Source organism: Pseudorasbora parva, chromosome 19 (assembly GCF_024679245.1).
Source record: "Pseudorasbora parva isolate DD20220531a chromosome 19, ASM2467924v1, whole genome shotgun sequence".
Taxonomy (NCBI): Eukaryota; Metazoa; Chordata; class Actinopteri; order Cypriniformes; family Gobionidae; genus Pseudorasbora; species Pseudorasbora parva.
The window spans coordinates 6,811,660-6,829,327 of NC_090190.1; the positions used below are offsets into that span (position 1 = coordinate 6,811,660).

At 39.4% G+C, this 17,668-nt stretch overlaps 1 long non-coding RNA gene across 1 annotated transcript; it reads left to right on the plus strand.

Moving 5' to 3' along the window:
• The first annotated feature begins 349 nt into the window (after nucleotides 1–349).
• Nucleotides 350–2,976, plus strand: LOC137048279 (uncharacterized). The gene is made up of 5 exons (XR_010899354.1): nucleotides 350–445; nucleotides 1,077–1,219; nucleotides 1,398–1,519; nucleotides 2,033–2,153; nucleotides 2,595–2,976. It is a non-coding gene; the product is annotated as an uncharacterized lncRNA (long non-coding RNA).
• Nucleotides 2,977–17,668: the final 14,692 nt, after the last annotated feature.

Sequence of the window (17,668 nt, forward strand, 5' to 3'; positions counted from 1 at the left end):
AAACACACCTTGCTAATAGGGTAATTTAACACTGTCACGTGACGTGCTATAGACCTTTAAACAGTTGTTAATATTTAATAATAATTACTAGTGTAGTTCCAACGTGGCATTTGTAGTAGAAGCACAATAAAAAAAAAAAAAAAACAACACTTGCCATGCGTTTACCACAGTATTGGTAGTTTTAATGTGATATTTGTTGTAAATAAACAGTAGCCACAACAATTACCATGCTTTAAATGCATTTTAATGTAAAATCCAAATATTGTTATTTAAATAGTATACTTTATAATGCTATATATTGTATATTATGACTTTTTTCTCTCTTTCTTTTTTTTTTTTTTTACCTGAAAAGACCAAAAGGGCCTCTCGGACTCAGTCAACCCATTCTTGTTTGTGGAGAAGTAACGGAGAAAACCGAAAGCTGAAACAGCAAATATTTGTAATGGTATGTATGAGTTGGTTTGAACCCTTTATCAAACATTTTATTTAGCATTTGTTGTTACTTATTCTTACAAATCCTATAGCTCAATCAGTAAGAACATATTCCCAAAGTCTTAATAATTCACAAGATTTAACAAGTTGTCAAATTCGTATGATTCTCGTACATATAGCTCTGAAAAAAATTAAGAGACCACTTAACATGGATTTCTAAATGTTAAGTGGTCTCTTAATTTTTTTTTCCAGAGCTGTATTTGTATATGAAGAGTTCAGATGCAAAAGCCTCAAAAAGCCACTTCGGTCACATGACATCAGATATTCGATTATTTTTTCTTAATCAGATCAGTTGCAATGTTTATAACGTCCCGTTTGCAATGTTTATAACGTCCCGTTTTTTTAAATAATTTATGTGACCACAAAATCAAGTGAGTTATCTACATTTTCAAACAAATTCATATGATATAGCTTGCTATTATATACTTTTAATAATGGGAATGCACACATATCTGTGAACTTACTAAATAAATGTATTTAACATTTAATTATGCAACGTTTTTTTTACAGCAAGAAACAGTTATGTATGAACTCACAACTTGCATGCAATGTAATACAATTTCCTCTTTCTTTCCGTCTTGCAGGATTACTTGCAGATTACTTTTATTTATTTATTTTTGTTTAAAAGATCTCTACAATATCAAACTCAACAGCTCTTTTAAGAGTCAACCCTCACAAGAGCTTCTAGTGATTCTCAGCGAATCTTGCCATAATCAGCCCTTCACAGGTAAAGTTGAATATTATCAGTATCAGTATACTAAAGTATATACAGTTTTTAGTATATATACTCATCAAATGCTCACCTTAATCTTATGGTAAATTAACTTTATTGTAACTGTCTTAATTTATATGTTTTAAAAACAATAGTATTTGCACAGAGTAAGTGAGACTTTCTTGTTTTACAGAAGAGAAGAAAGACCAGACCTTATATCGAAGCAAGCTAAGAAAATAAGTCATTTGTTTAGGGTGAGGAAGGAAGATGGACATCTTGTGCCCGAAGAAGACAGAAAAGTGCGCAAGTCCATTGGTATGTCTTGTATTGAAGCAATGCTGTAATATGTAGTACAAAATTTGATGTTGATCTCTCAAAGGACTATTCATTTCAACAGTGATCATTCTTTCTACTCTGATAAAATACGTACCATTATTCATGTCTAAATCTTTTAATAACTCCTAAAATAAGCAAATGAGGTTCTGTATCTTGAATTTATTTAAAATGGTAAATATTTGTTTTCCCTTTTTGATACAATTATTATTACACTTTTGGCCTTCAGTTCTTAAAAACTGCACCGTCTGTTTGTCTTAGATAAAAGCAGACAAGTGTGGGAAAAAGCATTTAGTTGTTATAAACTCCATGTATTTCTCCATTGTTTTGTAGACCATGGATGGTTCTGGGTAGCTTTAGAAGATAATGAGTTGGGACATATTAGGAATCAAATAGTAAATGTTCTTTGAATTATGTGTAATATCTGGTTAGTTCTTTGGCTTGAAACAAGGCCTTATACTCCACAGACTAAACACATTGCATTTGTGTTTTAAGATGGATAGCAAGAGAAGGCACAAATTCTACAGGAAAAAGATGTGCTGCCAAGGAGGAATACAAGAGGCAAAAACTCTGCTCTCTGAGAACTATACATGGCCATGGGTGCTTCATAAGCATGGTAAGTCTGGTGCCTGGGTACCTATTTCTTAATTCTGTCCATGAAAGTTGTATTGCAGTATTTGAACAATTTTATATTGTAAAGGCTATCACAAGTGATGCTCTTGAAACAAGTAACTAAAGAAATCTAGCATCACTGACAAAGGCTCAGAAGAGACCATGCCTTTCTAAAAGATCTTTATAAAAGATCTACTGTTTAAAAGGTTGCTGTTGATATGGGTAAATTAGTTTTTGTTCAGTACTTGGCTAATATTATGGGCTGCAATATTATACATAATGCTTCAATGTGTATATTATTTTATGTACTGACTGCTGCTTTGTAAATTTAAATCAGGAATTGGCATTTCTGCCCATTTTGAGGTGGAGAGTTTACTGAAGAACATAGGTTAACCTGACTGTACATTAAACTTAATCTGAATTGTGTTTGTTGTTTTACTTTTAGACCAGGACTGGAGAACGCCGGATTATACGACTTCTTCCTCTGGTTGAGAAAAGGCTACACAACATCAGTGATCACATCATCTGTACATTGATTATACTGTAGGGTACAAGTGGGCGAACTGTTTAGAAGAAGAAGAACATGAACATGATAGAGGGAAGAGACAGAAACCAGTCTAGTTGTAATAATGAATCATTATTTTCCAACACTATATCAAATCTGTTTTCTGTATCATAGTTGACTGGATGGGATTATGTGGCACTCATTTGTGTGGCTTCAGCAGCTGTGAATGGATTAATATGATGTTAATGTGTTTTTTAAAACCCATTTTTATTTATCTTGAATCTTATTTGACTTTATTCTACTTTATTAACTGTATACTGTATCCTCCAATAAAGTGTTGAGTGATAAAGTATGGTGAGTATTGTGTATGGTGTTTGGTACAGTAAATACACATTCAACCAGTTTATTTAGGTTATCTTATTAATTACCAAGAATATTTTACTTGAGAAGTAAACATTTTTTATCTGGTTATATTATATTTGGTACAATGCTCCAAAAAGTTGTATACTTGCATGCTGTGACAAGTATGTCAGTTTTCAGTGAAATAAAGGGAAGGATTACAAACACTTCAAGCTTAACTGAAGATGATCCATGTTGATCATTCTGGTACATCTACTACTGCAATAAGAATTAAAGCATGCACATTTTCGATGCCAGGTACGTGAAGAGGGTGTAGATGAAATTGTGACAATGTCTCTTGTTATTTTACTTAATGGTGCATGGTCCTATATTTAATAGTAATAATGAAGTGTAAATAATATAAATAGTTTTTGTTTACTCTGGAAAGTGGATAATGGCAAGTTGTTGCAGGTTCATCCATTATATTTATTAGTGTTTATCCATAAAAGAAAAGAAAACTTAATAATTATTATTTTAAAACATTTCTTTCAAATATTTCTGTATTTCATCAGATGGTCTTACAATATCAAAACCTGTACACAAGCATGACGTTAGAATAGAAAAGACAAAATACTCTGATATTTAAATGTGACTCAAAGTTTGTTGTACGTGATGAGGAGAATAGATCTGTGTATGTTGTACTGCCCTTACACCTCCAGGGACCCAGAAGTGGCCCCTGGAAGAGCAAAAAAAAAGCATATTTCAAATGGCTTTAACTCAAAGTCTGGTTAGCGTATCACAGAGAAAATTGGCAGGACAACTGCATATGCAATGTTTACTAAATAATGTTGGCCACAGTTTTCAGACATATATGGAAAGCTGCCATAAAGGTTTATTTAAAAGTGCTCACAGTAAAATATACAATTTCAGCTTGGCCCTCATATATGTCATAAAGGTTTACACAATGAACATATTTTAATATCCAGTTGTCCATTAAATATGTAATTTACTTAACATTTATTGTTTCATTATGAAACCTTTTAAACTACATTACCCATATATCTGTCATTGTATCAATGCAATGGGAAACATGGCGCTGTAGTTCATAGAAGTGTGCTGAAATGCTTAGGGTTAGGGTTGGGTTCTCAGTAAAGGAGTCATTTCTCACAACATAGCGACACTTTATAGTTAGTTTAACGTATAACTGACGTAATAATAACACCAAAACATACTTTGTAACATGAAACGCCGTTTTATATGGTTAAAACAGATAGTCCAATCACAGCGCGTTCTGCGATAAAGTCACAGCCAATGACAACCCAGCTGAACAGAGGCGTCACACTTCCTTGTCCATTTATGGTAAATTATATCACATCTCATCCGGTTCAACTGAAGGGGTAGATTCCTTAAATATTTAATATTTAGGCTGCTAAATATTTATTTATTCTAATTAAATAATAAAACTCACATTTTAAAACGAAAGTCTTCTTTGTGTGGTTAAACTGATGCATAATAAATATATTTGAAAGAGAAACCTTTTTCTATGCAATGGTCTACAAGCATAAACTTCTTTAAGCCATCCTTTACAATCTGAACTCTTGGAATTAAAACAAATATAACAAAAGCACAATGAATGCACAGAATTTTGTAAGCATATTCCAATATTTAATGTCAAACAGTTTAAATACAAATGTAGTGCCCATATATATATATATATATATGTATATATATATATATATATAGGCAAAAAAAGAACATTTTACATTCTAAACTTTAATACTATATATTTGCGATTATTGTTCACTTTTATTGTAACTAAATTAAATGCCAATTAAAATAGTTGATGATTATTGTAAATGTTAACCATTTTCAGTAAGAAAATACTTCTATAAAGTACATTCATGTTACAGTTACATTAACAAGGTAGTGATATAATGATAGTGAAATAATGATAGAGGTAGTTATGGTGGACATGTACTTTAGTGACCATTGTAATAAAAGTTTTAATGAATAATTATTGATTTCAAAGGTATTAACTCTCACTATCTTCATTTGTTCAAACAAACAACAAATGCAGAAATATACATGGACTATAGCATCATGAAGTCAATGCATGACTAGAACTAGTGGATGGCAATAGATATGTCCTTCACTAAAACTCCTGATGATAAAGGCATAGGCAGACATCAAGAACAGTTTATGAATATTGGTTCTGCATATATCAAAGAGATCATAAGACTCTACAGACTCCACGTGAAGACTTTGAGACACTGTGACAGAGCAAAGGGTGCACTTCACTGGACATGTCCCATGTATGCCCAAACAACAACACCCAAAAACACTTATGAAGTGGACACCACCAGGAGGACGCACGAGACAGGGAAAACCAAGGAAGATATGAGACCGATGTTTCACGAAGACCTCAATGCCGGTGTTCCATGAGAAGATGTGAAAACGTGGCCACAGATCGAATATGTTGGAGGACACATGTTGCCCAATGTGCCCAGGACAGGACATGATGATGATGTTGTCAGTTTATACATAACTGTAGGATTTATTTCTGTAAAAAACGTTGCATAATTAAATGTTAAATACATTTATTTAGTAAGTTCACAGATATGTGTGCATTCCCATTATTAAAAGTATATAATAGCAAGCTATATCATATGAATTTGTTTGAAAATGTAGATAACTCACTTGATTTTGTGGTCACATAAATTATTTACATGCAAACGGGACGTTATAAACATTGCAACTGATCTGATTAAGAAAAAATAATCGAATATCTGATGTCATGTGACCGAAGTGGCTTTTTGAGGCTTTTGCATCTGAACTCTTCATATACAAATACAGCTCTGGAAAAAAAAATTAAGAGACCACTTAACATTTAGAAATCCATGTTAAGTGGTCTCTTAATTTTTTTCAGAGCTATATGTACGAGAATCATACGAATTTGACAACTTGTTAAATCTTGTGAATTATTAAGACTTTGGGAATATGTTCTTACTGATTGAGCTATAGGATTTGTAAGAATAAGTAACAACAAATGCTAAATAAAATGTTTGATAAAGGGTTCAAACCAACTCATACATACCATTACAAATATTTGCTGTTTCAGCTTTCGGTTTTCTCCGTTACTTCTCCACAAACAAGAATGGGTTGACTGAGTCCGAGAGGCCCTTTTGGTCTTTTCAGGTAAAAAAAAAAAAAAAAGAAAGAGAGAAAAAAGTCATAATATACAATATATAGCATTATAAAGTATACTATTTAAATAACAATATTTGGATTTTACATTAAAATGCATTTAAAGCATGGTAATTGTTGTGGCTACTGTTTATTTACAACAAATATCACATTAAAACTACCAATACTGTGGTAAACGCATGGCAAGTGTTGTTTTATTTTATTTTATTGTGCTTCTACTACAAATGCCACGTTGGAACTACACTAGTAATTATTATTAAATATTAACAACTGTTTAAAGGTCTATAGCACGTCACGTGACAGTGTTAAATTACCCTATTAGCAAGGTGTGTTTATTTAGAAAGGAATGAAATGCAAAGCCTCAGTGGAGATGATGACAGATACAATGCAGTGACTGAACATGATCGATAACGACAAGCAGAAAATACTTCATATCAAATATTAGGACAATATGTATGACTACTCACCAACATGTGGCACACTTGATCTGATGCCAAACATCGCGATGTGTTCTGAATGAGACTTCTTCAGCGCGATTTCATACCGATAGAATTGCCGTCTAATGTTGACGCCAAAGGTTTCCCACTGAAAGCAATTGGGTTCCCAGTTCGTCCATCGCGTGACGCCGAGGGGTCTTACCTGTGGCGTCTTCAGTGTGACGCACGGGCGCGGGCCGCGCGCCGCGCGCCGCGGATAGAGACGGTGATTGCTTTTGGGTCTTTTCTTCGCACAATTCAATCGTTTGGCCTCGGAATAGTTGGACTTTTTCAATAAAGTGTGCCTGTTGTCTGTTACAGCCTGTGTTTTATATCATATAATACGCAAATGGGTAGGTTTAGGGCGGGGTGGGGTTTGACTACTGTTTCAAACGTGTATCATAGCGTAAATAAATGTAAATACAATTGTGCTGGCTGATTAAATTGAGAATCACACTCCAACATGTCATAATGGAAAAATTATAACCCAATAAATTCCATCATGACGATAACATGCACATGCCCAACACGTCTGTTTATGACGTCCTAGGTTTTTCATTGAAATCAGTGGATTACCCAGTACGTCGAAAAATGGCGATTTAGGGGTACCCTGTGCGTCAACAGCTGACGTCAGGGTCCCTTGACCGTTCGGCAACATTTGACGAGTAGGGGTGAGACTGTGTTGCACGCACGCACGCACACACACACACACACACACACACACACACACACACACACACACACACACACACACACACACACACACACACACACACACACGGGTATGACATAGTTATACAAGGAGTGGGTGAAATATGAGGACATGAGTTTTTTTAGAAAGTAAATATGCAGAATGTTTCCTGTGATGGGTAGGTTTAGGGGCAGGGGCAGTGTAGGGGGATAGAAAATATGGTTTGTACGGTATAAAAACCATTAAACCTATGGAATGTCCCCATATGTCACAAAAACAAACATCATTATACACATTTGGGTCCTCATGTCACAAAAACATGCACACACACACGCACGCACGCACGCACGCACGCACGCACGCACGCACGCACGCACACACACACACACACACACACACACACACACACACACACACACACACACACACACACACACACACACACACACACACACACACACACACACACACACCTACAGAAACTTGTTGTCGTTCCAGACCTGTTCTTCTGAAAACAAAATACAATATTTTGATGACTGTTGATAATCAAACCGTTTTAGTTAGGAATGGCTTAGATTATGGACAAACAAAACGCAGATAATTTTTTAATTATATTGTTTATGTTCCATATAAAAACAAAATAAATGTCCATATTAACCATATAGGTTGACACAAGGGTGGGTAAACGAAGACAATTTTTTATGGTGAACAGTCCCTTTAAGGCAAATTGTAAATAAAAAGTCAAATTGGGGTTGTACCCCAAACCTACTGTTCTGCACTGTTCAGCATGTTTTCACATAACTTATTTTTTTAAATTACGCATTAAGATTATTTACTCACTAATTTTAAGGCAACAGGTTTCCTCGCTTGTTTAAAGTTAAGTCAACTGATCACTATTTACAATACTCAACCTCACAGTAGTCTTTGAATAATCTGCCATGCACTAACACACAATGTTAACTTGAAATCTTCACCCTAAACATTGCATACAGCTTTTTTTCTGTTGAACCTAACTACTAGCAGTCATACCATGGAGAATGGATAGGGATGCAACAAACACACACAATGCTTTATGCGTGTGATTTTGAGAGGCATTCGTGCTCTGGAATAAAGGGTTAAAAAAACACAAACTAAACAAAAACTACAAAATGCTGATGCAATTTGTTGGCCTCTTGCACCTCTGGCGAAGTTTATTATGTTCCGTCACTTTGTCTATTGATAAAGACATTGCTCAGAAAAGCCATTAACAAGGAATTGATCTGAGTTATATGATAGTATATTAAGCTAAAACTTTGCAATTGTGTCAGCTGTGTTGTAAAATGAACTCAGCCATAGATTTTCAATTACCTAATTCCAGAGGGGACATTAGTTTGGTCTGAAAGCAGACAGTTAGGAATGGATTGAATGCCCACCAACACCATTGTGCAAATGCATTTGTCCTCAAAAAAATAAAAAAATAAAAAAATAAATAACATGGATGAGAAATGATATTACTATATAAAAAACGAATAGGTGGTAGGTCTTTAAAAAAAATAAAAAAATCTCAGTTGTTGTTGCTCATTACAATGAATGCTTGAATGCAATATGAATACAATTACAAGTAAGATAAATATGCTTTTTAAAATATGAAATCCTAATCCTATAAAGCCCCGAAAAGAATCAGCATTTTTAAATCTATGGATTCACTCATTTACAGTAGTTTTTTAAGATGGGTATGAGTAAAACACGACTTCAGTGTCATGACTAAACAGAGCTGTAAGCATATATTTAACCAGTGTCCACTTGAATTGGAAAATTAAGTTTGATTACCTCTTGTCTAACTGGTCAAACTAGTTATTTAACAGTCTTATAGTGGCTAAGTTTATGCAAATGTAATAATACTACGTTTAAATGTTGCAAATACGTCTATATTCTACATTTTAGCACTTCTCCAAACGTACTAAGACGTACGTTTAGTCTTTTTGAAAGTAACGTATCAATACCTACGTATTAACGATGAGACCAGGCTGGACGATCTGATAGCATTTTTCTTAGCCCTCTAAGCCCAGGTCATTCACTATGGAACCAAACAGAGATCAAGTTAGAAGCGACCAAACAACTCCACGTTTTCCCTATTTAAATACAGTTACACCAATAGTTGAACAATCAAGTATGGTGACATGAAGTAAAACTACACTACACTACACTACACTACACTACACTACACAAAACTAAAGCTTTTTATTCTGCAGAATCGCTTCACTCTCAGCAGTGTGAACAAGTGTCACAGCAGCCGCTGAGCGAACGAGTAATGTCATAATATCATTTTCAACACACTTACATGTATCTAATATAATAAACAGAGCTGTGCTACCTCATACTCATGACCAGAAAAGCGAAAACGGCGCCGGCGACTGTGTCCCGTCATAATAAAAGTTCCGTCGCTCGCGAGCAGAGGTGTCAAAAGTACTCGCATACATTACTCAAGTGGAAGTATAGATACTAGGGTTTAAAAATACTTCTGTAGAAGTTGAAGTATCAACTCAAGCTTTTTACTTAAGTAAAAGTGTAAAAGTACTGGTTTCAAAACTACTTAAAGCAGGGCTATTCAAATCTTACCCTGGAGGGCCAATGCGCTGCAGAGTTTAGCTCCAACCCTAATCAAACACATCCACCTGTGATTTTCTAATGATCCTGAAGACTATGATTAGCATGTTCAGGTGTGTTTGATTAGGGTTGGAGCTAAACTCTGCACCGCATTGGCCCTCCAGGGTAAGATTTGAATAGCCCTGACTTAAAGTATAAAAGTAAAAGTAATGTAAGGAAAAAAATGCCATTAAAGACAAAAGCTTAGGCCACACCACAGGGGCCTATAGAGCACTACCCCACCTCCTCAAAAAACATCTTTCTAAAGGCCATAATGACTATAATGTTATATTAAAATGTTAATGTTGAAAAATTTGGGATGCACTGGCTACCTGTTTCAGCCGCATATATACCCATTGAAAATTAATGCATTTTAGTACAATGGACATATGTGTACTGCTGAGCATTAACATGTGTTTCCTGAAGCGGAAGATATGATAACTAGTTGCCTATAAGTAATGAATAACCTTTATCGGAATGTAAATGTAGGCTACATGTGTGATCAGTGTTGCCAGATTGAGTCGACGATTTAGAGCCCTACGGGCCCTGACTTTTTTTACACCCCTAACCTCCACTGTCGGCCGCTGACTGCTTGGTTGTCACTTTTAAAAAAATTAACAAACAAACAAATTATCCAAACATCTTTCTATATTAACTTTAATAAAGAAACTAAACGAAATATAACTACTTGGACATTACAAACAAAGCTGAACTACTTTAATGACTGCAGGAGCGTGTCATAAGAAGGATTGTGCAGGGCTCAAAGGTCATCAAAACTGCCAAAATAATGTGATGATATTTTATTGAAGAAGCCACTTTAAGTGCACAAAGTGCCCAATATAAGAGATCGGAAAAAGCACATAATTAACTGGCATTTCACACGTTAAAACACACCAATGCCAAAATGCGTAATTCATTGATACTGTACAATAATCCGCCGACAAAAAAATAACAACAATGCGCTTAGCTTTGCTCTGACAAAACTACAGTACCCTTGTGAAGTTCATAGAACATGCACTTAGCCCAGTCAAAACTGATTCATCATTGATTCAAACCTCTTTCAGCAGTTGTTGGCGTTGCTAGTTGCAGATGTCCTGAGTGTGTATATTATGATGGACAGGAGTCATGATTATACTTATAAAGAGTCTTCGAGTCACAGGTGTAATCCACGTTTGAGAGTTGGTTCACTCTCCCACTCCTTTGTAGAAACGGCTTGTGTATACTGTATGTATGCCACTTTAGCATAGTGATCACTTGAATATACATCTACAACGAGTTATCGCGCTAACCTGACTGTCATGAATGACCGCGTCTGCCTGCTGATCGCTGATTGACTGAAAGTGCGTGCTCGTCCGCTGGAACCCGCCCAATCTGGCAACACCGTGTGTGATTTGTGCTTTGAGTCATGTGCAAGCGCGATGGATCGCGTAGTAACCAATAGGGTGTTGGAATGGTATATGTTTACACTTCTCATCCAACCACAATCAAATCCACACTATCCGGATGACGCGATTTATCTGCATAGTTTTTTTTTTAAACAAGATGAAATGAAAGAGGAGTAACGAGGCTATTTTTAAAAAGTAAGGAGTAGAAAGTACAGATAATTGCGTGAAAATGTAAGGAGTAGAAGTAAAAAGTAGGCAGAAAAATAATTACTCCAGTAAAGTATAGATACCCAAAATTTCTACTTAAGTAAGGTAACGAAGTATTTGTACTTCGTTACTTGACACCTCTGCTCGCGAGGTGTGTATTCGGCAACAATCGCTCCAGCGGCCTTGCTCAGTTCCTTCAACACTCGGCCCTGCTCTGCTTCACACTACAGTAACATTGATAATAGCATCCATGATTTCTGCCCGATTCCTAGCCCGGTTCTTCTCCACCGGCTGTGAGGTGAAGTCCACATATCCCAAGATTCTGCGCTTAAACTCTGCATCATCAAACTACGCCTTTTTTTTTGAAAAGGCACCCTCTAGCGAAAGAAAAAGTTACATAGCTTTAACATAAGATAGTCAATGAAAGCTTTAGCATAAGTTCTGCCAGGAAGACTTAATTGTTACGTCACTTTAACTTCTATCTATCCAATCACATTCTAATACTCGGGTATAAAAGATCGGTACTTACTCATGTTTGAGTTCGCAGATGCTGACGCTCCAATTCAGTTGCACGCGTCACTTGCCGACAATGTCTAAAGACACGCAATTCGTCTGCGACTACTCTGACTCTGACGATGACTTCGTCTCACCTTCTCCTCCTGCTGCACGTCGCAGCTCTCGGATTCAGAGCCGTACCTCTCCATGGGCCCACAGGTCATCTGAGGATATAATTAAAGCTCTCGAGGAAGCCGGCATACCGGTTAGTCAAGGCCTCTCTAGAGAAGATCTATACCTCCTGGCCCAGAACACTTTTGGTATTCCATTAGTGTCCATCGCTTCAAAAGCCTCAACTTCGGCAGCCCAACCCAAACCAACCGGAAAGAAAAGGTCCGCTAAATCATCCTCACCTCACCCAGAAAAAAGATCAGCTATACCTGCTCGGCTACCATCTTCTCCACAAAGAGCCGAACCATCAAACACAAATGATCAGCTCCTTTCTGCTGTCCAAAGCCTCGCTCAAACAGTTAAAGGATTGGAGTCCAAGATGTCGGCGTTCGAACATCGTTTCTCACACCACAATCTCAGCTCAGACCCGGCCACGACTTCATCGGCGATTCCGCAGCCGCATTCCTTCTCCTTCGGATGAAGTAACCCCTCGAACGAGCCTTCCACATCTTCTACCATGCCTACTCCTCTACACTCGATTCAGACGCCTTTCCAAGACGTTCAGGCACCACTATCTTCTCCAATCTTCAACCTCTCTACAGCGGCTCCCGCTCAAAATTTCGGTAGGCGTTTCGTTTCGCCAGCTGCGGTAACTGTGTCTCCCCACCTAAGAAATAACATCATCCAAGGTAAGGATGTTAATCTGGCTTCTCTACTACTCCCTTCACCTGCTGCCGACAGAAAGATGGTGGATTGTGGGGACGTGGCAGTGTTTCTTAAAACCTCCGATCCTCGTCTGCAACGCAATCTTTCATTTGGTGAATTCGTTATTGCGTTCGGCATTTACAGAGACATTTTGTGCCAAAGTTTTCCAGAGAGAAGGGAAGAGCTAGATCTCTACTTATCTATGATTGCGGATTTCAGCCAACGATACGGAGGCACGTTGTTTTACGAGTACCACAAGTCACTTTCCGCTAAATCCGCGTCATTTATTGCACTCTTCAATTCAAGGATTGACTGGTCAGTTACAGACACGGAACTGCTCGTCCGTCATTTCGGCGGCCAAAAAATCTTGGCATGCGCTATTTGCAGCGCTCACGGGCATTCGGCCGCACTTTGCCCCAAAGCATTCGGAAACAAAGACCCGGCTGCTGTCCATAGTGCTGAAAAAGTAAGGCCCTCTTCGGACAGCAGAGGTCGCCATACCACACATTTCAATGGTTTTCCTATTTGTTCTCGTTTCAATGAATCTGTTTGTGTATACCCTAACTGTAAATTTCTTCACATCTGTAGTTCTTGCAAGGATCCACACCCGAAATCCGTCTGCCCACGCCGGTACAAAACTGCAGCCTTAGGGAAAGCCCACAATCAGAGAAAATTCTGAATAGTCACCCATCTACTCCTATCAACATCCCTAACCTTTCAAATTACCTTTTTTCTCACCCCGATCCGGTTTTTGTGGATTATTTAATCACTGGCTTGTCTCAAGGGTTTCGGGTAGGAGTTCTTTCACACCTTTCTGGCTCTTTCGTTGCAAAAAATTTGCAGTCAGCCAGAAATGAACCCGACGTGGCTGCAGCACTACTAGAAAAAGAAGTCAATAAAGGATATGTCATCTGCCCTTTTTCTTCTCCTCCTTTCTCTCCCTTTCGGGTTAATTCTATCGGCATTGCAACGCGCAAATATTCTGGCAAAAAACGTCTCATTTTCGATATGTCTTCTCCTCATTCACCCAACATAGCAAGCGTTAACGAATGCATTCCTTTAACTCCTTTCTCTCTACACTATGCCTCGGTTGACAACGCCATCCAGTTAATCAAGTTAGCTGGCCAAGGAGCCTGGTTAGCTAAGGCCGACATCACAGACGCTTTCAAAACCATGCCAATCCACCCTTCTGACTGGCATCTTTTTGGAGTCAAATGGAATTCTAAGTTTTATTTTGCTGTAAGGCTTACATTCGGGTGTAGAAGTAGCCCCCACATATTCAACAGTCTTTCGGAGGCTCTGTGCTGGATCCTGCTGAATGTCTGTAAGCTTCCTTTCGTTCTGCATTTACTTGATGATTTTTTGTTGATTGATTTTCCTAATTCTCAATCTTCCATCCTAGATATACTTAAACAGGTATTTCATGACGTCGGCGTGCCTCTCTCCGCGGAAAAAACAACGGGTCCCTCAACTTCGCTTGAATTTCTAGGCATTTCTAGGCACGGTAAAAATGCAAGCTTCCCTTCCTCAAGAAAAGCTCGCAAGGATCAGATCCTTTTTGGAAAGTTTTTCCTCATTACGTGTCGTTTCGAAACGTGACATACTTTCCATACTCGGTCACCTCAATTTTGCCATGAGTATAATTCCGCAAGGAAGGGCTTTCATTTCTCGTTTGCTAACATTGGCTCATTCTACGCCTAACCTAAGCGATTCGCTTCATTTAGACGAAGGATGCATGTCCGATATAAAATTTTGGACTCAGTTATTAAACGATTGGAACGGTATTTCTTTTTTTTATAACGATGCGTTTGAATCATCTACAGACCTACACCTTTTTACCGACGCTGCACCATCCATTGGATTCGGGGGATTCTTTCAAGGACAATGGTTCGCAGAGAAATGGCCAATCGCATTTCCCGCATATAGCCCTGGCTCCGTTTCTTCCGCGCTCCACGAGCTTTATCCTATAGTCATAGCCAGCGTAATTTGGGGTCCAAAATGGTCAAGGAAACGTATCATGATGTTCTGTGATAACGAAGCCGTCGTCGCCATCATCAATAAAGGCAGATCATCTTGCTCAACGATCATGCCTTTCGTTAGACGCCTAATCTGGCTATCAGTCGTCCATAATTTTATCATTAAAGCGGTTCACATACCCGGACACTCTAACGTCATTGCTGATGCTCTATCCCGTTTTCGTTTTCAGACTTTCAGACGGCTTTGCCCTTCAGCCAGCATGGATTCCACACCTTGCCCGCCCCTATCAGCAGCAATGTTAAATTAGACGACTTGGTCAGATCAGCCAGACATTATATGTCCAAAGGAGTAGCTCCGTCTACCTATAAAGCTTACACTTCTTCTTGGTCTTCTTTTTTAACGTTCTGCTTTTCCTTTCAGATCCCTATATTTCCCATTCTGATTTCAACTGTCTGCTCCTTTCTTACCTTTAATTTCGAACAACGGAATCTTAAACCTGCTTCAATTCGGAGATTACTCGCAGGAATTCAGTTTTATGCCAAATATTTTAATCCCGATTTTCCAAGTCTTTTCTCTGCTACTTCCATCCGACTTTTGCTTAAAGGCATTACTAAATCCGCTAGTATTTCTCCAGACAAACGGTTGCCTTTCACTTTACCCTTATTGCAAAGATTAATTACTTCCATCCGCAAAGGGCTTTTTTGCACATATAACAATATTTTACTAGAAGCGGTGTTTCTAACTGCTTTCTACGGGTTCATGCGTCCGGGGGAATTTACTTCAGCAACCAATCATTTCAATCCTGCCTACGGTCTTTCCTTCTCTGATTTACGCTTTTCACCTATATTCTTTACGCTGTTTCTCAAGCACTCTAAAACAGATTCTGAAGGTTCTGGAGTCACACTAACAATTTCTAAAATTGGCAACAATTTCTGCCCCTTCTCATCCATGCTTAAATTTCTTAAAGTTCGTCAAAGGTCCTCAGATAATTCCCCTCTATTTATCCTACTTAACGGAGCACCCCTTTCTAAAGGCTGGTTTAGGAATCACCTAGTTTCTGTCCTCAAAAGTTGTAGCCTACCTCCCTCCCAGTACACCGGTCATTCCTTCAGGATTGGGGCAGCCACTTCAGCAGCCGAACGGGGCATTTCCACCGCAACCATCAAGATCCTGGGCAGATGGTCTTCTTCTGCATTCGAGTCTTACATAAGACCAGATTCTAAAACCATCCTCGAAGCTCAGCAAGCTCTCCAGTAATGGTTCAGGTAATTCTCTATACAAATACTGGTGGTGGTGCGGCCCTGCGGCCTTGTCTCTGTGGTCTAACTGACCTTGTGGCCTTACGGCCTTGTCTATGTGGTCTAACTGACCGTGTGGCCTTACGGCCTCGTCTATGTGGTCTAACTGACCGTGTGGCCCTGCGGCCTTGTCTATGTGATCTATCCGATCATGTGGCCCTGCGGCCTCGTCTATGTGGTCTAACAGACCGTGTGGCCCTGCGGCCTCGTCTATGTGGTCTAACAGACCGTGTGGCCCTGCGGCCTCGTCTATGTGGTCTAACTGACCGTGTGGCCCTGCGGCCCCGTCTATGTGGTCGAAATGACCGTGTGGCCCTGCGGCCTCGTCTATGTGGTCTAACTGACCGTGTGGCCCTGCGGCCTCGTCTATGTGGTCTAACTGACCGTGTGGCCCTGCGGCCTCGTCTATGTGGTCTAACTGACCGTGTGGCCCTGCGGCCCTGTCTCCGTGTGGCCCTGCGGCCCTGTCTCCGTGTGGCCCTGCGGCCCTGTCTCCGTGTGGCCCTGCGGCCCTGTCTCCGTGTGGCCCTGCGGCCATGTCTCCGTGTGGCCCTGCGGCCATGTCTCCGTGTGGCCCTGCGGCCATGTCTCCGTGTGGCCCTGCGGCCATGTCTCCGTGTGGCCCTGCGGCCATGTCTCCGTGTGGCCCTGCGGCCCTGTCTCCGTGTGGCCCTGCGGCCCTGTCTCCGTGTGGCCCTGCGGCCTTGTCTCCGTGTGGCCCTGCGGCCTTGTCTCCGTGTGGCCCTGCGGCCTCGTCTCTGTAGTTTAAGGGCCAAAAACGTTTACAATTACGCAGCAGCAGCAGATATCAATTGCTCATGTGTAGTGCCCATCTACAAAATGTAATTTCAAGTTCTGTTTAGCCATCAGCAGATGGCGTTCCATGTCCTGCTTCACATGTTAACTCTTGTTCTTCTTCTCTATAGGATCTCCAGGACACAAGACCGGTGGGTCTATTTTACTTACAGTTTTGGGGGATAGGCTCCGTCCGGGAGGAAGCATTCTTCCACCTCATTTTTGGGGGTCGGCTGCGCCTCTGCCTTCATCTTCAGGCAGGATATGCAGAGTCCATACCCTCTGATTGCGAGCTACGGACGGGGCCTATGCCAAAGTACTTTATTGCTTGCTGGGTTGTTAATAAATGGATTATTGTCACAGTATCTATTCTCCCGAGTCTTTCTGGCAGAAATGAAAGCTTTAGCATAAGTTCTGCCAGGAAGACTTAATTGTTACGTCACTTTAACTTCTATCTATCCAATCACATTCTAATACTCGGGTATAAAAGATCGGTACTTACTCATGTTTGAGTTCGCAGATGCTGACGCTCCAATTCACCGCCATCCTCCCCACCACCTCCAAGTCAAATCCTTCCCTACTCCACCCCACCACCACCAGGATGGTCCCTTCCATACCTCACGGGGGGGTCGGCTGCGCCTCTGCC